Raw genomic sequence first — 25,548 nt, 5'->3', positions numbered from 1 at the left:
ACTGTATCCCACGACTCGTGTAAAGATGGCATCAAAATCAATGCTTTAATTTCACTTTCGAAATTAATTTCCACAAAACTCAATTGGCTTACAATCATATTGAATTCATTTATATGATCCGCAAGAGATCCACCTTTCATACATTTGAAGATTGAACAATTTTCGCATCAAATACACCTTGTTAATAGTCGACGATTTTTCGTACATATTTGATAGTGCCTTCAATAGATTTGACGTTTTCTTTTCCTTGATTATGTTGAATGCTACGTGAATGGCCAATGTCAACCAAATCAATCTCGGAGCCTCATGATTCTTGAGCTTCAACTGTTCCGTGGTCAGGTATCCGACTTCACCCCCAATGGGGGTTCGTGAAGATATTTCTGGTACAAATTATCTTCAATTTGCATCTTCCAAATACCGAAATCGAATCCAGCAAACTTTTCAATTCTAATCTTTGAACTATGGGCATGATATAGAGTATATAAATATATCTAGTAGGCACAACTCATTTGTAGGCTTTCATCACATCCTTGACCTAGCAAGACACCAGGGTTTACTCATCATCACTTTTTTGTGCCTAAAAAAACTCTCTCTAATAAGTGGGGACAACATCCTAAAGAAGTTCATTCGAGATGTTCCTTCGAGATTCATGCAGATTGTTACCTCCATCGAGAAAATTAACGACCTTAAGAACATGTCGGTTGAGGAGGTCGTTGGTCGTCTTAGGGTCCATGAGGAGAGACTTTGTGGCTATGAAGATAGAGATGAGGAGAAACATGTCTTACCCACACATGAGGAGTTACTTGCATGAACAAAAAAGAAAGATGTGGTTGATTCTTCATTTTCAGGTACGAAGGGACATGACGACCACAAAAAGGAAAGTAAAGGTTGTGGGCATGGTCGCAAACGTGGCAATAGAGGAGCCGTAAAAATACCTCACAAACCAAGTCTCCACGACCACAACGTGGAATTCTCACCACTAAACTACAACCACTTCAATATTTAGTACCAATGTTGATCTCTTCTTAACGTCTCATGATTGAGGGATAAACACAAAAACTTCTAATTATTTCCTTAAGTTTCGTATCATCTCCTAACTCATTTTGATCCAATCCAAAAAGCAAAAAATAGAGAGTTGGATTGTGAACTCTATTTGAATTTAGTGTTTCTTTTGAGTTATGTTAATATGGTTGAACAGTTTGTAGCTAAAAAATTCCCATGATATATACGTGTTATTTTTAAGAATATGATGGTTTATGGTTAAAATAAACTAACGAACCCTACCCTTTCCGGTTTCCTATTAACATAATCATATCATCTCCTAACTCATGGGCATGTTTTATTTTTAAGAAAATAGCTTTAAAAATTTATTTCGTCAAACTCAATATATTTCATCCTTATGTTATTGAAAATTAGAAAACAAATCTCAAATGTGGGTGCATGGATTCGCATGGATTCAAGCCCAGGTCTCCACGGGCGCAACAACGTGGTATTCTCACCACTAAACTACAGCTGCGATATTTAGCCCACTAGGGTTGAAGTAGTCCATACCACCAGACCATTATGAATTTCATACTTGTGTTGTAGCTAAAAAGCAAAACAATGTTATGTGTGTGGCGGTTGGGATTTAGGCCCAGGTCTCACAACCACAACGTGGAATTCTCATCACTAAACTACAAGCACTTCGGTATTTAACCCATCATTCTTCATAATCTACAACTAATCATTAAAAAGGATGTGTCTAATACAAACATGAAAATAGAAGGTTAGGGTATGAACTCTATTCGAGATGGAACACGAACCATATCGGACCATTAAAAATGTACTACTTGCGGTTGTAGCGAAAAGAAAGGCATGTGTCTAATCCAAGCAAAAAAATTGGGTTGTGAACTCTATTTGAGGTGGAACACGGATGTCTACGTTTCATCCTTGTGCTATTGAGAATTAGAAAACAAATGTCAAATGTCTCTCGAACTCATCGTTAAACTAGGATTCAAGCCCAAGTCTCCATGGCAAGAATGTGGAATTCTCACCACTAAACTACAACAGCCACTTAGATATGTAACCGTCACATCATTTTCATGATTCAGGATAAACAAAAAAACGTCTAATTTGCTTCACCAATTTGTTCATAAAAGCTCGTAGTGGTTTTGAGTTCTGTTAAATGTTTCAATGGTTTGTAGCTGAAAAAAACAAATGGGGTTGGGATTCGAGCCTAGGTCTCCACGACCACAACGTAAAATTCTCAACACTAAACTACAACCATTTGGATATTTAGTCACCATTCTTCATTTTCGTGATTAAGGATAAACGAACAAACTTCTAATGTTCTTGACGGGTTTGATCATGGGAGCCGAGTTATGTTAATATGGTTGAATGGTTTGTAGCCAAAAAGCAAATGGGTTGATAAACGGTTAAGCATAAACTAGCAAACCCTTTATTGTTTCCTTCTAAAGTAACATGATCATAACATTAAAAAAAAAAATAAAAATAAAAAAATAAAAAACTCATTGAGACCACAACGTGTAATCTTCACCACTAAACTACTACATCTACTTTGATATTTAGCAGATTAAAGATAAGCTTGTTCGTTAAAATAATGAAAAACAAATGTGGTTGTTGGGATTCAAGCTCAGGTTTTAGACAACACAAGCTTCCATGCCCACAACATGAAATTCTCACCATTAAACTACAACTAAATAGATATTTAGTTCATCATTCATCATAATCTAGTCTCTTGGGGCTCATCTATCAACTCATCATTCAATACCGTTGTTGATCTCATCTTGATGGTTCGTGATTAAGGATATGCTAGCAAGCCTCTAAAAAAAGTAGGTAGTACATGGCTTGAGTATTTTATGAAATACTCAGTAAGTCACCCCACTGTTGGAGTTAGGAATGCAAACACATGCAACATATGAGCGGGACCTAACTTTTCATAAACTTTTCATAGCCTTGGGCGCTTTCCTATTCTGGGCAGGGTTGGGTGTGTGGTACTCCTTCACACACGGCCCATGTACGTGAACATGGACCCACCAGGCGGGCTCGTAAACATACCCCCTGGGCCTGACTTGGTCGGGCACAACGTGTTACACGTAGCCGGACACCACAGAACAGAAAAGGGCCCGCATGATATCATGGCGAACCTAAATATCGTATTTCATTCTTCCGTAACATAAAGGGGAAGAATCCTGATGCACGTGACATACATATATGCATGAGGTCCCTTAACGTATCTAACATGGCATTACATAAGCAGTGCTCACATCGCATTTACGTTTCTTACATCACATGGCATCTCACATGACTTACATTACATGACATATTACATAAACATTCCAGTTGCATAAACATCTCATGATATGACTCGATAATTCTACGTTTATCTATGGCATCGATCAACATATTCATGGCATATAATACTAACATCTCATTCATGACTTCACATAACATAAACAGTCAACCGTCAACATAATTCATACATCACATAACATACACAATCTATACATCACATAATCATATGACATAAATATGATGCATGCAGGGGCCACAGGGCACGCATCATCATACAACACGTAGTAAGCTAACTCCAACAGTAAGGTCACTTACCTCGATGGTCTTGGTTGAAGTCACTCACAACGAGCTAATCCCAGCGGTTAAATACGTCCTATGATAACCACATAAAAACTTAGGAACATTTCATAACATACCCTAGCTAAACCTCATGCTATTTATCAAAATAAACCCCCCGACCTTATCTGTCTTTAACGTATAGGAACCATACTGACCTCGGATGGTAAAACTAAGGGCAGAAACAGCTTCGGAAGGGCCAAAAACCTTGGAATTGATATATTATAGTGATACCTTGCCGCTAAGCCTAGCTACCGAACCGGCCAACTAAGCCGCCAAGTCGAGCTGCGGGAATTGACGGAACCGAGCCGATTTCGTACACATGCGAGCCGACCCGCACTGTGTACGCGTGCGAAGCTACCAAAGCTGCTGGGTGTGCGTTTGCAGCTCGACCCTATTCCAAAAACCTTGCCTTCCTTACCCGACAAGCGACGAAACTCTAGTTTCCGCCTCCCCGATTCCAGCGACGCGCCGACAATCCCACAACGTCCTCAACACCAATTTCTGACGGCCAACCTTCTTTGACACAATGATCCCAACATCAATGCCTTACTTCTACTCGATTCTTCCTCCGAAGAGCAACCCCAACGTTCCGGAGGAAAGTTTGGAGAGGATCATTTTCAAGGGATGTAAAAGGTTGGGCATAGGAATATAAAACTAATCTCAAGACATTTACCAATAAGGGATACTAGGGTTTCTAGGATAAGGAAATTTAAAGAAATAGGAATGTTTCTCTTCCGTAATAAAAGTCTCACAGTAAATCCCTTGATTTACGGGGAGATTACATTTAATTATTTATTCTCTCCTTATTTGATTTTATTTTATTCCATAAACCCAAACCGTTACAATTTCTAATAACTTCTTCGTTTAAAATTGCATCTTTTCGACCGGAATAAATGCATAACATAATATCTTGTCCTTTACAGAAATAAAAATAAAATTTTAACCAGATAAGGCAAAAATGGAAAATCTGAATCGTTACAATACATATATTTGTAAATGATAGTTCTAGATGATCTTTTCAACACCTGCTGTCACTTGCTCCACCTCTGGTTCCTCAGCAACCGTCTAAGGAGTTTCTTGAGTATCTGCTCATCACTAGGTGAATCTTTCAACAACTCAACCTCCACTCTCACTTGCTTCGTTGTCTTAGAACCTTTCTTCTTTTTGTTCTTATACATGACATTTCATGAAAGATCACGTCACAATGTCTCAGAACTTTTCTATTCTTGGCATCCCAAAACCTGTACTCAAACTTGTAAGGCCCATAGCCTATGAAGTAGCACTTTACAGCCTCAGCGTCAAGTTTGTCATTCTTCTCTGGATCAATACGAACATACGCAATACAACTAAAAGTTCTCAAGTGACAGTACTTGAGTTCTTTTCCTATCCATACTTCTTATGGCAACTTGAACTCCATGGTTACTGACGACCCTCTATTATTCAAGTAGACTGCTATATTTACGGCATCAGCCCAAAATGTCTTTGGCAATCAAGAATGAATTCTCTTACTCCTTGTTCGCTCATTCAATGTTCAATTTATTCTTTCAACAACATCAATTTGTCTTGCTTTACTGGGAATTGCCTTCGCTAATCTAATTCTTTGAGCTGCACAAAATGCTTTGAATTATGACTTGTTGTACTCTCCTCTATTGTTAGACTTCAGATATTTACTCTTCAAGCCGATTTGATTTTCAACTTCAACTTTCCACTTCCAGAATGTAGCAAACACATCTGACTTGTGTTTCAGGAAATAAATGCACACCTTACTGCTGAAATTATTGATCAAGGTGATGTAGAACTTTGATCCGCCAAGGGATGAAACTGGAGATGGTTCCCAAACGTCTATATTGACTATTTCTAACCATACTTTCTTTAATTCTCTGGTAATTTTTGTGAAACTAGCTCGTTTTTGTTTGCTCATAATGTAGTTCTCATAAGAACCCATATCAACAAATTTCAGATCTTCTAAAACTCCTTTCGCACCAGCATCTTCATTTCTTTGGCGCTCACATGTCCAAGTCTATTATTCCATATACTTGAATTTGAAGCACTCTTAGCAACAACAACCATGTTCATATACGCTGCAGTGGTGTATAAGTTTCCAGATTTTATGCCACGTGCTACCACCATAGCACCCTTCAAAATCTTCCATGAACTCTTCCCAAACTCTGTTGCATAACCTGTGCTATCCAATTGACCAATAGAGATCAGATTCTTCGTGAGACACGAATTATATCTGACATCCTTTAATGTCCACTGATTTTCTGTCAGAGTTTTTATGCGGACATCCCCTTTTCCTTCAATCTCAAAATCTTTGTTGTCGCAAGATACACCTTCTCAAAATTTCCAGACTTGAAATTTTGAAAGAGCTCTTTATTTGGAGATGAATGAAAAGATGCACCTAAATCCAAAATTCAGGATTCAATCAGACTGTACGCGCGGAGGATTAGAGCATCCCTAATGTCTTCAGCTGAATTTATAGAATCATCATCATCTTCTAGTTTGTGAACATGCTTCCTCTTTGGTCTTATACAATAACTCCAACTCGTTACATTTGGTCTGTTTTAAAAATTTTCCCAGTTCTTTGATTTTGATCGATTTTTTTGACACTTCATTTACTTCTTTCCGTTTGGTCAACACTGAGAGCACCACCAGATGAATTCTCAATTTCTCGTTTTCGAATACTTTCGCTGAGAAATATATCTCAAATTTCATCGAACATCAGTTTCTCATATCCTCGAGAACTACTAATTGCGGCAACTACTGTATCCCACGACTCGTGTAAAGATGGCATCAAAATCAATGCTTTAATTTCACTTTCGAAATTAATTTCCACAAAGCTCAATTGGCTTACAATCATATTGAATTCATTTATATGATCCGCAAGAGATCCACCTTTCATACATTTGAAGATTGAACAATTTTCGCATCAAATACACCTTGTTCATAGTCGACGATTTTTCGTACATATTTGACAGTGCCTTCAATAGATTTGACGTTTTCTTTTCCTTGATTATGTTGAATGCTACGTGAATGGCCAATGTCAACCAAATCAATCTGGGAGCCTCACGATTCTTGAACTTCCACTGTTCCGTGGTCAGGTATCCGACTTCACCCCCAATAGGGGTTCGTGAAGATATTTCTGGTACAAATTATCTTCAATTTGCATCTTCCAAATACCGAAATCGAATCCAACAAACTTTTCAATTCCAATCTTTGAACTATGGGCATGATATAGAGTATATAAATATATCTAGTAGGCACAACTCATTTGTAGGCTTTCATCACATCCTTGACCTAGCAAGACACTAGGGTTTACTCATCTTTACTTTGTTGTGCCTAAAAAAACTCTCTCTAACAAGTGGGGACAACATGTGCTACAATTGTTTTGATAAGCAGTCTTAGCTCAGTGATAGAGCACGTGGATTTTAACCACGTGGTCGTGGATTCGATCCCCACGGATTGTGCTATATAAATTAAAAATATCTGCAAAGAACCCAACGACTCTTTGTCTCGAGAATAGTCTTTAGGACTATCAATATATACCACCAACCTAATACAAAATATGGGTATAAAAATATACCCAATAAGCAATACTCATTTAAATAACTCTATCTAACAAGTGGGGACGGATGGTGTTAATATAACACATACGGAAGCAATTTGGATCTTAGGCACTTTTAGAACATCAATTATAGTAAATAACTAGCATGTTCATAAGTATTAAAACTTAATGAGTTTGAATACTAATCTTTTGTAGTTCAAACTTGTTTTTCCTCACGAACCGGTTTCGAACCACCACTAGTGTCTTCTCCACTATCCTCCGACCTTAGAACGGGATTGTGGAATCCGGTGAGTGACTAAACTTGGGAGGGATTTTGTATATATGAAGAGAGTGTTTGTGAGAGGTTTTTCTCAAGGTTTTTCACCAATAAGAAGAAGACCTTCCATGCACCATGATCACTCTATTTAAAGAGTCATGTTTGCATGTTCATGCAAATTTGATATCACCAAATTTTGACACTTAAAATTCCACTCAAATGTGTGGGATTATGTGGCAAGCATGCATGTTTGAGTTAACCAAATTTTGACACTCAAAATTCCACTCAAACTTGTGGGGTTTATTTAGCAAGCATGCAAGTTTGGTTAAACCAAATTTTGACACCTCAAAATTCCACTAACATGGATTTTTACATTAAATGAAGTCAACATTTTGACTTTCTTCATTTTAATTCAACAATTAATTTGAATAATGAATTTCAAATTAAAGTAACATTAAATGATTAATTAAACTATTTAATTAATATTTAATATTAATTCAAATGCCAATCCCAATCAATTCCGACACATAATTGATTAAGATATTTAAATCTTATTTAAATATCTCAGATTCTCTCCTTTTGTTTAATTCGTAAATAAAACAAAAATGCGGTTAAATATATCGTATATATGTAGCGCATATTCCCTAATTTGAATTCGAAGACTTCGAACTCACTCGTCACACTGTTCTATGGTTTAGTCCGATATGAGCTAGCAAAGGGACCTAATGGACCTATAGATCATGGGCTCCAACGATCCAAGATTAACCGGCTAAACTCATCAACCTTGTTAACCAACATTCGTTAACTACTAGGACACTCCACTATAGCCTAGTAGTTGCACTCCCCTCACTATAGATATATTTCTGTCCATTTGATATAACCATGATTAGTAAGTCGATCCTTCACAGGTTGTTCGTAACTAGAGCTGGGTCAATTTACCATTTTACCCCTAAAGTTACTTCTTGTTCCTTATGTCTCACTGATTCTGTAATGAACAATTGGTTTGTGGTCCAACCAGTAAACCGAATCCCTCTCAGGACAATGAGAGGGTGGGGCCCCTTGTTCAAGACCTGGAGTCAGTGCTTAAGGGAACTACCTTTCTTCTATCCCTAAAAGTGGGTAGGAGTGAATTCCATCTTGCACCCCACGTCCCCAGCCATTCACCCAGTCTTGCCCCTGAAATGGGAGGCCTATTGAGTCGGCGAACTAGAGTCACTCTCACCCATGCAAATCTAAGGATAATTCCGAATAAACAGGAGTTCATGGTTAGCTCAGGATTAAAACCGAGTTACCTAGGTTATCGAATGAAAAGAAAATCAGTCTCAACAGTAAACGACATTATAAAGTGAGAGTGGTTTTCTTCATGGTTCGATCTTATGCAATACTCATTGCATAGGATGCCCCCACTCACATGCCTCCACATGTACAATTTAGTGATCACATTGTTTATATCATATACAAAAGTGGGCCGCATCCATAGTGTCCCCAGAATAAGGTACTCAGCCTTATCCTTATACTATAAATCATTTTGACTATATACTTGAACTTGATCCACTCTTATGTCTCTACATATAGTTCAAGTAATCATACTATAGTCAGAGTGTTCTTAGTTTATTGGATTGAGATTAATGATCGTAAAGTTCACTTTATTCAATAACAATCTTTACTGAATAAACAACAATAATAACTTTATTGAAAATAGAATATGTTTTTGTTTACAAACTATGAGTTTTAGGACATAAAACCCAACAGGGACAACACATGCTAGCAAGGTTGTGACAAGCAATCTTAGCTCAGTGGTAGAGCACGTGGCTTTGTCCATCATTGGCCTAGCGAAGGCACCATGGTTTACACTCATCATCGCTTTTTTCTGCCTCAAATAACTCTATCTAACAGGTGGGGAAAACATGTGCTACCATGGTTGTGACAAGCCATCTCAGCTTGGTGGTAGAGCGGGTTGCTTTTATCCACGTGGTGGTGGGTTTGATTGATCCCCACATATAGCGCTAGAAAGCAAATAACTCTTTCTAACAAGTGGGACAACATGTGCTATTAGGGTTGTTACAAGCCATCTTAGCTCAGTGGTAGAGTGAGTGACTTTTAACCATGTGGCCGTGTGTTCAATCCCTTTAGTTGGAGCTATAAATTAAACTCAACGACTAGTCTTTAGAACATTATACCCAGCAAGCACAATTATCATTTGAAGGCCTACAAGGTTTACTCTCATTGTCATGTTTTTTTTTTTTTTTTTTGCCTCTCAAACAAGTGGGAACACTTATAGTTATGTTTAAGAATACGTTCCTAAATTTGATTTTTGCTGGGATTCAAGTCCATGTCTCGAGGGATAAACAAGCAAACTTCTAATTCTTTCCTTCAGTAGCATCTCCTTGCAAATGTGGCTGCTGGGATTTGAGCCCAGGTCTCCATGGCCACAACGTGGAATTCTCACCACTAAACTACAACCACTTGGATATTTAGCCGACATTCATCACTTTCATGATTAAGGATAAACCAACAAACTTCAAATTTGCTCGTTGGTAGCTATAAAAAGTAGATGTGGCTGCTGGGATTCGAGCCTAGGTCTCCACGGCCACAACGTGGAATTTTCACCACTAAACTACAGCCACTTGTGCTCTTTGGTAGCTATAAAAGGTAGATGTGGCTGCTGAGATTCGAGCTCAGGTCTCCACGGCCACAACGTGGAATTCTCACCACTAAACTACAGCCACTTGGATATTTAGCCATCATTCATGGCTTTCATGATTAAGGATAAATCAACAACCTTCTAATTTGCTTCACCAATTTGTTCATAAAAGTCAATCGGGTGGTTTAAATTAGGTTAATATGCTTCAATGGTTTATAGAAATAAAAAAAAAATCAAATGTGGCTGTTGAGATTTAAGCCCAGGTAGGTATCACAATCACAACATGAAATTCTCACCCTTAAACTACAACCTCTTGGATTTTTAACCCATCTTGACATGATCCCATCATATATAGCTTTTATACATGGTATAACCTATCATAACATAACATAGCATAGTATCAAATAACATAGTATAGTATAGCATAGCATATCATATCATTCATACATATGACATATGCTGGAGCCATAGGACGAGCCATCATATATAATACAATTTATCCAACCAAGCTAATAGTGGAGTCACTTACTTGGTTTGCCCAAGACGATGTTATTCAACCATTCATTTTGAGTAATTGCCATCCATTTTGATTCCAACAAAACCTTGGCCACGAATATTACTTAAAGCCTTGTGGAGATTAAGTCTGAGTCTTGTGGAGATTAAGTCTAGACACTTGAATCGTCAAAAAGCATCAAGAAATAAGGAAGAACTCAAGGTAAGTTTTTGAGTTTTTCATTCTTAGTTTTTCTTGAGAGATGGGAGATTCAAGGAGATTCATATTACAAAATTTAGTAGGTTGATCTAGAAAGTATTTTGCATATTTTTCGTGATGAAAATTAGAGTCGAATAGAATTAGAAGGAGTTCTGGTGTTTGTTGAGAAACAGTAATTTTGAATGAGAATGTAGGTCAATTTTGAATGAGAATATCTCTTCTATGGTTGGAAATAAACTACAAGAAAAACATCTTTGTAATAATGGATTATTTACTCTAATACTTTGGTGGAGGAACCAAGTTGATTCAAGTTTGCTATGAAAAGTAATGAAAATATAAAGAAAATTGGAAAAAATCATAAAATTCTTCAAATTCTAAAAATTAATTGTGTAGATGGAACATTCGATTGACGCGTCAGACATCGAGCAGTGAAACGCGGCGAAGCTAGCGGTGGAAAGATGTCGAACTATAGGAGTAATGCGTCTGCCAAGCGTGTGGACAGGTGTCATGATTTGACTGGAACAATGCATTAGACTTCCACGGGAGACGCATCGCTTAGACCTAACCTAATTTGACCCTAAATTGTGACCCTTCAACCCGCGTGCGACTCAGTTCAGTACCCACCACCAGATCCATGATTTGACCTGATCAGAGCGCCTATTAGTGAGCACTACATGTTGCCACTAGAAAATTCATGGGTAATTGTCGCGCTCGTTGGGGTTCAAAGTCGAGTGTTGACTGCGTGCTGCCCATATGCTCGCACATGAGTCTCCACGCATTGTTGCGCGCGTAAACTTCGAATGTACATTGAGAATTGTTTTACAATCGTTTTGTCTCCCGATCCACTATTTTTTCGTCCCAGTTGCAATTTGACCTTAATGTCACTTGAATCAGAATCAATGAGTGAATTTTCAAGAAATTTGGAGCCTCCAATAAGTGAAGGCATGTATGATCTTGGTAAGTAGCCACAGATTCTTTAGGCAAGTAATATTTTAGGGAACACTAGAACGTGTTATCGTACAAACATATCTTGCCTTAGGTGTTCAAAATATGCATGTTTAAGACTCTAGAAGGGTTATTTGGATGAGAACACTATATATGTTATGAAAAATGACTGAAATGCCCCTGGGATGAGAATTTAGGTACATGCCTACTTTAATGATTTTTGTTGTGATTGAAATGAGGATATGATATTGTGATATGTACGTTGGGCAATTGATAGATGTTATTTTCCGGTTGAGTTTGCATGAATATTTCGTCCTTACGTGATTTATATTAATATCTCTATAAAAAGTTGAACGAATATTTTGAAAATATTCTCCGTTCTTTATATGATTGATAAGAGTATCTTCCTAGTTAAGTTGAGGGCGCTAGAATTAGAGCGATTTTCTAGTTGACCTAGAACAATATACTTCTAGAGTACCAAGCCCCAAAGGATTGTGAGCATCAATCACAAGTATAGATATAAGAGCACCAAGAGGTTGGGATAGCCCTATGATGTTAGTCCTGAATGTCCTAAAAACGATAGACAATATTTAAAGCATCTAGACGCCTTAAAAACCTAGTAAGCCTCCTTAGCAAGATTGATTTGGAAAGCCTTATAGGGTTATTGGTATTATGAACGATGTAACCAAAACCTCCAAAGAAATTTGAGTTACTAATGTGTGAGGGACGGATCAAGGTTGATGTCTCAATTTCGTAAACTAGTCCTAAGTAAGGGCTTGACACCACATAGATAATTAGCTCTTTTATTCCATGTAGAAATGAGTCATGGCTGACACCTCAATTCTATAAGTTGGTCCTAAAGAGAGACTTGGGATTACACAGGTAGTTATCTTAAAGCAAAGTATTTCTATTGCATGTAGAATCAAGTCAAGGCTAAAGTTGCGATTCTGTAAATCGGTCTCGAAAATGACTTGAGAATACATAGGTAGATATCTAAATGTGAGTATTTTTATTACGTGTAGAAACGAAACATGATTAACACCGTGATATTGTTGCTTACTGGGTATTTTTATACTCACCCATATTTTTTTTCAAGTAGTCACAGGTTACCGGTCGAGGTGGGAGAGTGTTGAGGAGCCGTGCTTTTACATAGGGATGTCAACCGAGGGCATCAGTTTAGCCAATATTTTCATGGGTTGTTGTACTATTGTGTATGACATTCCCATTTTTGGTTTGTAAACTAACGTGAACAAAGTCTCTTTTGTATTTTTTATTTTGGATTTTTATTTCAAGAATGATGTGGTATGATTTTAACTCATGTGAAATTTTTACTTTTTTTTTTTTGTTTTTTTGTTTTTTTTGTTTTTTTTTGTTTTTTTTTTTTGTTTTTTGTTTTTTTGTTTGTCTTGTCTATTATTGCCTTGTTCTTTTAGTCATGGTTTGAGATTTAAAACCTTAAAAATGGAGTTGTAATAAGTTCTGATATTAGCTGACAATTGGTTGTATTTGTAGATGAAAGCTTCCTTCAGATACAACTGAATGATTGACTCATCACCTATCGTTAAGATATTGTGGGTAGCCTTTCTCTTCCTAAAATTGTATCCTTCGACTCAATCGATGCCTCCAGAACATTGGAGTTAGTCGTCTTTCAATCCAATCCAAGCGGGTGATACTTACAGAAGTCCCTGAGGTACCTAGGCTCTCTTGACTTGCTAACATTGTTTTTGTCGTATCAGTTCTCCACATTTGTTGTAGCAACATGAATCAGAGACCATAGGGTCTCCATGGACATCATCACCATATGGGAGGACAAAATATAAGAAGATATTAAAGCACAATCAAGCTATCTTAGCGTCACAAAAAACATGCATCAATTTCAGGGGTACTAAGTGATGCTACTAGTTACTCAAGCTACGACTTACATACATAGTTGTAAAAAGCCATCTTAGCTCAGTGATAGAGCATGTGACTTTTAACGACATGGTCACAGGTTTGATCCCCACAAATGGTGCTATAAATTAAATAGTTTGGAAGACATATCAACATATACCAATCTAATAAAAAATATGGGTATGATATAGAATATAAAATATACCTAGTAACCTCAAACTCATTTGTAGGCTCATCACATCCTTAACCTAGCAAGACAAACAGTTTACTCATCATTATTTTTTTCTGCCTCACGAACTCTCTCTAACAAGTGGGCACAACATGTGCTACCATAGTTGAAAAGAACTTAATGACTCCTTATCTTGAGACACCACGATTTACTCTCATCGTCACTTGTTTTCAACCTCAAATAACTCTCTCTAACAAGTGGGGACAACATGTGCTACCATTGCTGTGACAAGCCATCTTAACTCAATGGTAGAGAGCGTGGCTTTTAACCGTGCGGTTGTGGGTTTGATCCCCATAGATTGCACTATAAATTGACTAGTCTTTTATCACATTGAGATCTACTCGTCGTCTAGCACTTTTTTTTTTTTTTTTGCCTCAAATAACTCTCTCTAACAAGTGGAGAAAACATGTGCTACCAGGGTTGTGACAAGCCATCCCATCTCTGTGGTAGAGCACGTTGCATTTAACCATGTGGTTGTGGGTTCGATCCCCACAAATGGCCCACCTACCCAGTAAGAAAATACCTCATTTGACACTCTCTTACAAACATGTACAACCAACCATGGTCGTGACAAGCCATCTTAGCTCAGTTGTAAGGTGTGTGTAGTCTTTAACCATGTGGTTGTGGGTTCGATCCCCATACATGTAGTTATCCAAGGTCGGGGCTACCCCTTATATGTACGAGCTCCAATGACTCCACATGACGGATCCACCATACAGGGTAATCCATTTAAACTATCAAGTCACACATCATCCTTAAGAAGTCTCATGCCTAGCTTAACGGTATCGTACTAGAGCATAACGACATTGTACTAGAGCGGAAAGGTATTGTACATGTGTTAACTTGCTCGTCATCTCTATGATGGTTTGACGGTCTTAACATGGATTCACATTTTGAAGTTCCTCTGTTTTGACTCATCGAGTTTGGATCGATCAAGAGTACTAGAGCCATATCCTTAGATCATCTCACAATTCTAATGCACTCTGTCTACTGGAGACATTCCATCATAAGTCATCGTCTAGCCAAATTGATGCTTTCACTCTCCTCCGAAATTTCTTCTATTACTTATTCTCTATAGAGAGGATCAGAGATTGAACCACTTGGATTCAATGTACAATCAATCATGCATACAGTCATACATGCTCAACGGGATGATGATATCCATAAAGTACCTAGAACGTAGATATATATTTTCTTTTCCTCTGATTTAGCACGATTATGTACTAGTAGTAGAAATACAATCCATTACATCACTCGAAAGGGAGGGGAAGTAACGCTCATGTATCCATTACTCACAAAGAGTAACTATGCAACATGGTCGATTTAACTTATAGGCACATACAGGATAAAAAAATGTTAAATTCTAAGTATGTTATAGGATCGATAAACATGTATGTTAACTTCTAAGTCAGGATCCTAATGAAAGTTGGATCCTTCCCTCAAAGTTCCTCCCTTTTCATATTGTCAATTACAGGATCATAATTTTTTTCAAACGGATACCGCTTTCGAATTTCCTATCTTACCTTTTCTAATAAGCTCTATTTCAATGTTTGCAATCTAGAACATCGTATAGGATCATCGCATAAACAGACTACTTTGCTTGCTTTCTAACAAGTGTGTCTTAAGAAAAAATGTTCGATTTGCCATGAAGCTGACGAAAATCATCACTAGCATCTGTTCGTTACGTGACAAAGTGGAAAAGATCTTCATGTCAAGAAGTTCCTTAGAGATGTTCTCTCGAGATTCATGCAGATTGTTACCTCCATCGAGAAAATTAACGACCTTAAGAACATGTCGGTTAAGGTGGTCGTTAGTCGTCTTAAGGTCCATGAGGAGAGACTTCATGGCTATGAAGATAAAGATGAGGAGAAGCATGTCTTACTCACACACGAGGAGTGACTCGCATGAACAAAAAAAAAATGTGGTTGCTTCTTCATTTTTAGGTACGAAGGGACATGGCAACCACAAAAAGGAAAGTAAAGGTTGTGGGCGTGGTCGCAAACGTGGCACAGAGGAGCCGTAAAAATATCTCAAATGTGGCTGTCGAGATTCGAGCCTAGGTCTCCACGGCCACAATGTAGAATTCTCACAACTAAACTATAACCACTTGGATATTTAGCCATCATTCATCACTTTCATGATTAAGGATAAACCAACAAAATATTTATAGCCACCTAGATATTTAGCCAACATTCATCACTTTCATGATTAAGGATAAACCAACAAAATATTTAGCCAACATTCATGATTAAGGATAAACCAACAAACTTCAAATTTGCTCGTTGGTAGCTATAAAAAGTAGATGTGGCTGCTGGGATTCGAGCCCAGGTCTCCACGGCCACAACATGGAATTCTCACCACTAAACTACAGCCACTTGGATATTTAGCCGACATTCATCACTTTCATGATTAAGGATAAACCAACAAACTTCAAATTTACTCGTTGGTAGCTATAAAAGGTAGATGTGGCTGCTGGGATTCAAGCCCAGGTCTCCACGGCCACAACGTAGAATTCTACCCCTAAACTACAACCACTTGGATATTTAGCCGACATTCATCACTTTCATGACTAAGGATAAACCAACAAACTTCAAATTTGCCCGTTTGTAGCTAAAAAAAAGTAGATGATATTGGCTGACATTTGGTTGTATTTGTAAACGAAAGCTTCCTTCAGATACAACCGAGCGATTGACTCATCACGTATCGTTAAGATCCTATCAATAGTCTTTCTCTAGATCTTTTGATCCAGTACCCTAAAATTTTATCCTTTGACTCAATCAATGCCTCCACAACATTGGGGTTAGTCATCTTTCAATCCAACCCAAGTGGGTGATACTTACGGAAGTCCCTCAAGGATCTAGACTCTTTTGACATGCTGACATTGTCTTTGTCGTTTCAATTTCCCTTATTTGTTGTAACAACATGAATCAGAGATGGCAGAGTGTGTGGACAATAAGACCACCTACTTTCTTGGTTCCTCCCTATATGAAGAACTCGTGTGTGGGATCAGACTCTATCTAAGCCCTTCGTCCGAAACCCCAATCATGCTTTGTCTCTCTCCTAGTGCTTGAAGCCATAATCTATCCTAATGGAAAAAAATATAAGAAGATATTCAAGCCATCGATTTCATGGGCACTAAGTGATGCTACTAGTTACTGATGGAACAAAATATAAGAAGATATTCAAGCCATCAATTTCATGGGCACTAAGTGATGCTACTTGTTACTCATGCTCTGACTTACATACATGGTTGTGACAAGTCATCTTAGCTCAGTGATAAAGCGTGTAACTTTTAACTACATGGTTGCCGGTTTGATCCCCACAAATGCGGCTATAAATTAAATAGATACAAAGGACCCAATGACTCTTTATCTCGAGAATAGTCTTGAAGACATATCAATATATACCAATCTAATAAAAATATGGGTACGACATAGAGTATATAAATATACCCAGTAACCTCAACTCATTTGTAGCCCTTCATCACATCATAAATGTACCCAGTAATCTCAACTCATTTGTAGCCCTCACATCCTTAACCTAGCAAGACACACGGTTTACTCATCATCACTTTTTTCCTGCCTCAACGAACTCTCTCTAACAAGTGGGCACAACATGTGCTACCCATAGGTGAAAAGAACCCAATGACTCTTTATCTCGAGAATTGTCTCCGTCTTAGCTCAATGGTAGAGCGTGTGACTTTTAACCACATAGTCGTGGGTTTTTGCAAAAGAACTTAATGACTCCTTATCTCGAGACACGACGATTTACTCTCATCGTCACATTTTTACAGCCTCAAATAACTGTCTCTAACATGTGACGATAACATGTGCTACCATAGTTGTGACAAGCCATCTTAGCTCAGTGGTAGAGCGCGTGGCTTTTAACCATGTGGTCGTGGGTTCAATCCCCATAGATAGTGCAACCATACCTAGTTGGATAAATTATAAATAGCTGCAAAAAAAACTCAATGACTAGTCTTTATAACATACCAATAAGCAAATACTTTATAACATACCAATAAGCAAATACTCACTCTTTCATAACTCTCTCTAACAAGTGGGGATAACATGTGCTACCTTTGCTGTGACAAGCCATCTTAGCTCAGTAGTAGAGCGTGTGGCTTTTAACCACGTGGTCGTGGGTTTGATCCCCACAGATGGTGCAACATTACCCAGTAAGAAGATACTTATTTGACTCTCGAAAGTGTAACTATGCACCCCCCTTAACTTTGAAAAGGGAGGGGAATAGGGTAACTATGCACCCCTTAACTTTGAAAAGGGAGGGGAATATAACGTTCATGAAAAGGGAGGGGAATAGGGTAACTATGCACCCCTTAACTTTGAAAAGGGAGGGGAATAGGGTAACTATGCACCCCTTAACTTTGAAAAGGGAGGGGAATAGGGTAACTATGCACCCCTTAACTTTGAAAAGGGACGGGAATATAACGTTCATGTATCCCGTATGTTGCAACATGGTCCATAAACATGCATGTTAACTGGGCACCAAACAGTGCCCATCTTTGACGGATATGGTTAAGATAAGCTAGCAAACCCTGTAATTCTTACCACCAAGGGGCTCGTTGACCTTATTTTGATTGTTCATGATTAAGGGTAAGTTAGCAAGCCCCTGGATATTCCCACATTATAATTTTCATATCATACATCAATACAATACTTCGAGATGGAACAAGGACAATACTGGGTGACAATTAAAAATGTCTTACTTACAAGCCTCTACGGCCACAACGTGGAGTTCTCACCACTAAACTATACTATAGACATTTCGATATGTTGCTCATCATTCTTCATAATCTACAACTAATCATGAGAAAGACTGTAAGATACAATCAAATGTTGGTGCATGGATTCAAGCCGAGGTCTCCATGATCACAACAACATGTTATTCTCACCACTAAACTACAACCACTTCGATATTTAGCGGATTAGGATTGAAGTGGTCCATACCATTACGAATGTCATACTTGTGTTTTGTAGCTTAAATCAAAACCATGTTATGTGTGTGTGGCTATTAGGATTTGAGCCCAGGTCGTCACAACCACACTTAGAATTCTCACCACTAAACTTCACCCATCATTCTTCCTAATCTACAACTAATCATTAGAAAGCATGTGTCTAATCCAAGGAGAAAAATAGAGGGTTGAGTTGTGAACTGGTTTTGAGTTATGTTAATATGCTTCAATAGTTTGTAACTAAAAAAGGCAGATGTGGCTGCTTGGACTTGAGTCCAAGTCTCCATGGCCACCACGTGGAATTCTCACCACTAAACTACAACCACTTGGATGTTTAGCAATCATTCATCACTTTCATGATTAAGGATAAACAAAAAAATTTCTATTTGCTTCACCCGTCTGTTCATGATTCATAGCTAGAAAAAGCAAATGTGACTATTGGTATTTGAGTCTAGGTCTCACTTGGATATTTAGCTTAATTTGTAGCTTGGAGTGGTTTTGAGTTATATTAGCTTCAATTGTTTGCAGCTAAAAAAATAGTTGTGGTTATTGGGATTTGAGTCCAGGTCTTCACAACCACAACGTGGAATTCTCACCACTAAACTACAACAACCACTTGGATATTTAGCCAACATTCATCAATTTCATGATTATGGATAAACAAAAAAAAACTTCTAATTTTCTTCACTTTTGAGTGATGTTAATATGCCTCAATGGTTCGTAGCTAAAAACAATAGATGTGGCCAACATTCATCAATTACTGGGATTCAAGCCCGGGTCTCCACGGCCACAACGTGGAATTCTCACCACTAAACTACAACCACTTGAATATTTAGTCATCATTCATCACTTTCATGATTAAGGATAAACAAAAAAATTCTAATATGCTTCACCAGTTTGTTCATAAAAGCTTGTTGTGGTTTGCAGTTATGTTAATATGCTTCAATGGTTCATAGCCGGCCACAACGTAGAATTCTCACCACTAAACAAGCGGTGATGTCGCACTCCTCCATGCCGCCACCGAGTGTCGACGTCTCCATCACCGCCACCAAGAGGCCGACACCGCGAAGACGGACGTCGAGTTGTCATCGAGCGAGTGATCAAGGAGATGACCGCCTCTTTGCAGTACCCGATGCACGTTAACCTACAGGCACAAGGGTTGTGGCACGCTGTCGAGCCTGAGGAAGAAGAAACGATCGAGTATCAGGAGGATTACTTGGCATTTTCTGCCATACTACGTTCTATGCCTCCAAAGAGGCTAGCATCTCTCTCCACCAAGCGCACTGCGCAATCGGCTTGGGAGGGGATCAAGTCTCGTCGGGTTGGTGTGTAGCGAGTGCGGGAGTCCAACATCGAGCAGTTGCGGAAGGAGTTTTTGGAGATCCGCTTTAAGGACGACAAACTGAGGAGGAATGTCTTCCACGCCTGAAGCTCCACGACAACTCCAGCGAGAGCAACGGGTCTATCTCCTCAATTGGTGGCCAATACGATCGATGGGAAGACGCCACACGAGGCCTGGTACAACAAGAAGCAAGCGGTACATCATCTCTGAGTGTTCATCTGCGTCACATATATGAAGATCACACGTCTCCACCTCGATAAGCTTGATCCTTGGGGGCTGAAGGTCATCTTCATCGGCTACGAACCCAGGAGCAAGGCGTACAGGCTCTATGATCCTGCGGGGGGTGAGCTCACTTATCGCGCGACGTCGTGTTTGACTAGAACACCTTCTAGCGGTGGAACAATGTGACCGAGGCAGACCAAAACCCAAATCAATTCACGATGGATTACCTCGTTATTGAGCTGAGAGAAGGAGGAGCACAGCGTCGGGCATTATCACCGTCACAACAGTTGTACCGGACACGCCTACACCTACACTTACCACAACTTCTACTACGCCCCCTTAACCAGTTGAGTTCCTAACACCACGTACTACGGACTCGACGCTGGATGCCAATCACGATGATGGTCTGGCAGCCAGATACCGAAGGATTGAAGACCTACTGGGAGGAGATGAACCATAGGGACTGGCGGCGCGCGAGCTCTTAGAAGAAGTGGCTAAACCGCATGCCATTCGCGCGGATGAACCGAACTCGTTCGCCGAAGCAGGAAGGAACCCGTGCTAGCTGAAGGCAATGAAGGAAGAGATGACATCTCTCACTAAGAACAAGACGTGGAGTCTGGAGGACATCCCATCAGGACACCGAGCCATAGGGATAAAGTGGGTATCAAACTAAAACGAAACGAAGAGGGAGAAGTTGAAGTATAAGGCCGGTCTAGTGGCGAAGGGCTATGTCCAGAAGCAAGGAGTGGAGTTCAAAGAGGTATTCGTGCCAGTTGCAAGGTTGAAATCCGTCCGCCTGTTGCTGGCAATCGCGGCACATTGCTCTTGGGAGGTCCATCACATGGACATGAAGTCCGCTTTCTTCAACGGATAGCTCAAGGAGACCGTCTACGTCTGACAACCACTTGGCTTCCTAGACAAGGACAACTTCGGCAAGGAACTGCGCCTGCACGAGGCACTCTACGGGCTTTGGCAAGCACCACTAGCCTAGAACGCAAAGCTCGATAATACTCTGCTGTCGCTGAAGTTCAAGAGCTGTGCCTCTAAGCATGGCATGTCGGCGAGCGGCGGCTGATTGTGGGAGTGTACGTCGACAACCTCATAATCATTGGAGGTGACATGGAAGTTTTTAGAAGATTCAAGAGGGAGATGTCAAAGAATTTGAAGATGAGCGATCTTGACGTGCTCAGCTACTACCTCGGCATCGAAGTACAATAGAGTACTGTCGGCATCACCATCGCTAAAGTGCGTATGCGAAGAAGCTGCTGGACACAGCTAGGTTAGCAGACAGTAGCCCTACAAGGACACAAATGGTGGCCCAGCTCCAGCTAAGTAAGGCCGGCACTACGATGACAGTCGACGCCACCAATTATCGCAGTATTTTTGGGAGCCTGCGCTATCTGGTAAACACACTCCCTGACCTCGCTTATTCCGTTGGATACGTGAGTAGGTTTATGAAGCACCTAACGAGGAGCATCTTATGGTTGTCAAGCGCATCCTGCGCTATGTGGCTGAAACCAGAGGCTAGGGTGTGAAATACTGTGCAGGGAGAGGAAATGAGAAGCTTGAGCTGGTCGGCTATAGTGATAGTAACATGGTGGGTGACGTTGATGATCGTAAGATCACCACTGGGATGATTTACTTTATCTTAGGCAGTGCGATCTTCCGGCAATCAACTAACAAAAGTTAGTTGCTTTTTCTTCTTGCGAGGCAGGGTACATCACCGCTTCGACGGCGCAACACAAGGGGTCTGGCTTGCGCGACTGTTGAAAAAACTCATCGGAAAAGAGGGCGATCCACCAATGCTTTATGTAGACAACGAAGCTATAATCTCCCTGATAAAAAATCCAGTTTTGTTTGTTTGTTGGCCGTCAAGATTTGTTGGCCACTTTACCATTGCTTAATTTTATCTCTAGGCCCAACATTTGTTTGTTGGCCATCTTTAGGCCAAGATTAAGATTTTTGTTGGCCACTTCTACAATTTTATCTCTAGGCGTAAGATTTGTTTGTTGGTCGTCTTTAGGCGTAAGATTAAGATTTGTTGGCCACTTCGACCATTTTATCTTTAGGCCCAAGATTTAGTTGTTGGCCATCAAGATTTGGCTTGTTGGCCACTTCTGCCATTGCGCAATTTTATCTTTAGGCGCAATTTTTAACTTCTAAGTCTGTTACTGGACCGATAAACATACATGTCGATAAACATGTATGTTAACTTCTAAGTTAGGATCCTAATGAAAGTCGGATTCCTTCACTCAAAGTTCCTCCCTTTTCATACTCTCAATTACAGGATCAAATTTTTTTCAAATGGATACTGCTTTCGAATTTTCTGTCTTACCTTTTCCAATAAGTTCCATTTCAATGTATGCAATCTAGAAAATCGTATAAGATCATCGCATAGACGGACTATTTTTCTTGTTTTCTAACAAGTGTGTCTTAAGAAAAAGGGTTCGAATTTGCCATGAAATTGACGAAAATCGTCACTAGCATCCGTTCGTTACGTGACAAGGTGTAAAAGATCTTCATCCTAAAGAAGTTCATTCGAGATGTTCCCTCGAGATTCATGCAGATTGTTACCTCCATCGAGAAAATTAACGACCTTAAGAACATGTTGGTTGAGGAGGTCATTGGTCGTCTTAGGGTCCATGAGGAGAGACTTTGTGGCTATGAAGATAAAGATGAGGAGAAGCATGTCTTACTCACCCATGAGGAGAAGCATGTCTTACTCACACATGAGGAGTGACTTTGCATGAACAAAAAAGAAAGATGTGGTTGATTCTTCATTTTCAGGTACGAAGGGACATGACGACCACAAAAATGAAAGTAAAGGTTGTGGGCATGGTCGCAAACGTGGCAATAGAGTTGCCGTAAAAATACCTCACAAACCCAAGTCTCCACGACCACAACGTGGAATTCTCACCACTAAACTACAACCACTTCAATATTTAGTACCAATGTTGATCTCGTCTTAACGTCTCATGATTGAGGGATAAACAAGAAAACTTCTAATTATTTCCATAAGTTTCATATCATCTCGTAACTCATTCTGATCCAATCCAAAAAGCAAAAAATAGAAAGTTGAATTGTGAACTTTATTTGAATTTAGTGTTTCTTTTTAGTTATGTTAATATGGTTGAATAGTTTGTAGCTAAAAAATTCCCATGATACATACGTGTTATTTTTAAGAATATGATGGTTTATGGTTAAAATAAACTAACGAACTCTTTATGATTTCCTACTAACATAATCATATCTGTTGGATGATGGAAGTCCCACATCGACTAATTTAGGGAATGATCATGGGTTTATAAGTGAGGAATACTAACTCCATTGGTATGAGGCCTTTTGGGGAAACCCAAAGCAAAGCCATGAGAGCTTATGCTCAAAGTGGACAATATCATACCATTGTGGAGAGTCGTGTTCGTCTAACATGGTATCAGAGCCATGCCCTAAACTTAGTCGTGCCAATAGATTGATAAATCCTCAAATCCTCAAATATCGAACAAAGAACTCCTAAAGAAAAGGAGCCAAGCCCCTCCTCGAAGGCAGTCAAAAATGACTAAGACTCCAAAGGAGTCGAGCCTCGATTAAGGGAAGGCGCACTTTGTTCGAGGGGAGGTGTTGGATGATGGAAGTCCCACATCGACTAATTTAGGGAATGATCATGGGTTTATAAGTGAGGAATACTAACTCAATTGGTATGAGGCCTTTTGGGGAAACCCAAAGCAAAGCCATGAGAGCTTATGCTCAAAGTGGACAATATCATACCATTGTGGAGAGTCGTGTTCGTCTAACAATATCATCACCTAACTCATGGGCATTTGTTATTTTTAAGAAAATAGCTTTAAAAATTTATTTCATCAAACTCAATTTCACTTTCAAATGGCAACATATTTAATTCAAAAAGAAGTAGAAGTAATGTTTTTGAGAATTAAAAACAAAAGTGGGTACTAATTGTCCACCCCAAGCTTCCATGGTCACAACTAGTTTGATATTTAGCCAATCATTCATTATAGTCTAGTTTTTTGGGCTTATTTACAATCTTGTCATTCAATTCCAATGTTGATCTCGTCTTTAACGGTTCAAAATTACGGATATGCTAGCAAGCACCTAACTGTCTCCATATTATATTGTTCATATCATATATCAATAGAGTACGATGAGAGCCCATCTTGACGGTTAAGGTTAAGATAAGCTAGTAAACCATTTACTATTTTCTGCATAGTAACATGATTGTATCATCTCATAACTTGTGGGCATAAAAAACAAATGTGGCTGTTCGGATTCAAGCTCAAGTCTTCACAGCATAGCTACAACGTGGAATTCTTACCACTAAACTACGACCACTTTGATATTTAACCAAACATTCATCATAATATAGACTCTTGGGGCTCATTTATCAACTCATTGGCATGTGTCCAATCTAATGGTTGTGAACTCTATTCGAGGTGGAACAAGGACCACATTAAATGATTACCAATGTCATACTTATGAATGTCAAATGTGGCTGCTCGGATTCGAGCCCAAGTCTCTACAGCCACGACGTCGAATTCTCACCACTAAACTATAGCCATTTCGATATGTTGCCCATCATTCTTCATAATCTACAACAGATAATCATTGAGTTGTGAACTCTATTCAAGGTGAAACAAGCACCATACCGAACCATTACGAATGTCATACCAGCGGTTGTAGCTAAAAGCATAACAATGTTTCATGTCTGATCGCTTTATTAAAATTTGTGTTTCTATGTTTCATCTTATGTTATTGAGAATTAGAAAATAAATCTCAAATGTGGGTGCATGGATTCAAGCCCCGGTCTCCACAGCCACAACAATGTGGAATTCTCACCACTAAACTACAGCCATTTCGATAGGTTGCAAATCATTCTTCATAATTTACAACTCATCATTAGAAACGCATGTGTCTAATCCAATAAGAAAATAGAGGGTTGGGTTGTGAACTCTATTCGAGGTAGAACAAGAACCATACCGGACCATTACGAATGTCATACCATCGGTTGTAGCTAAAAGAAAAACAATGTTTCATGTGTGATGGCTTTGTTAAAACTTATGTGTCTATGTTTCATCCTTATGTTATTGAAAATTAGAAAACAAACCTCAAATATGGGTGCATGGATT

The 25,548-nt window shown here is 39.1% G+C and overlaps 4 non-coding genes across 4 annotated transcripts; 2 read left to right on the top strand and 2 right to left on the bottom strand.

Moving 5' to 3' along the window:
- Positions 1-10,111: 10,111 nt before the first annotated feature.
- TRNAH-GUG (transfer RNA histidin (anticodon GUG)) lies at positions 10,112-10,183 on the bottom strand. The gene has a single exon. It is a non-coding gene; the product is annotated as a tRNA-His (tRNA).
- Positions 10,184-16,177: 5,994 nt separating this feature from the next.
- Positions 16,178-16,249, bottom strand: TRNAH-GUG (transfer RNA histidin (anticodon GUG)). Its single transcript has one exon. It is a non-coding gene; the product is annotated as a tRNA-His (tRNA).
- Positions 16,250-17,724: 1,475 nt separating this feature from the next.
- TRNAK-UUU (transfer RNA lysine (anticodon UUU)) lies at positions 17,725-17,796 on the top strand. The gene has a single exon. It is a non-coding gene; the product is annotated as a tRNA-Lys (tRNA).
- A 171-nt stretch (positions 17,797-17,967) lies between these two features.
- Positions 17,968-18,039, top strand: TRNAK-UUU (transfer RNA lysine (anticodon UUU)). The gene has a single exon. It is a non-coding gene; the product is annotated as a tRNA-Lys (tRNA).
- Positions 18,040-25,548: the final 7,509 nt, after the last annotated feature.

Source organism: Cucurbita pepo, chromosome 9, assembly GCF_057944985.1.
Source record: "Cucurbita pepo subsp. pepo isolate OVF chromosome 9, ASM5794498v1, whole genome shotgun sequence".
NCBI lineage: Eukaryota > Viridiplantae > Streptophyta > Magnoliopsida > Cucurbitales > Cucurbitaceae > Cucurbita > Cucurbita pepo.
This window is presented reverse-complemented; position numbering and strand designations above follow the sequence as displayed.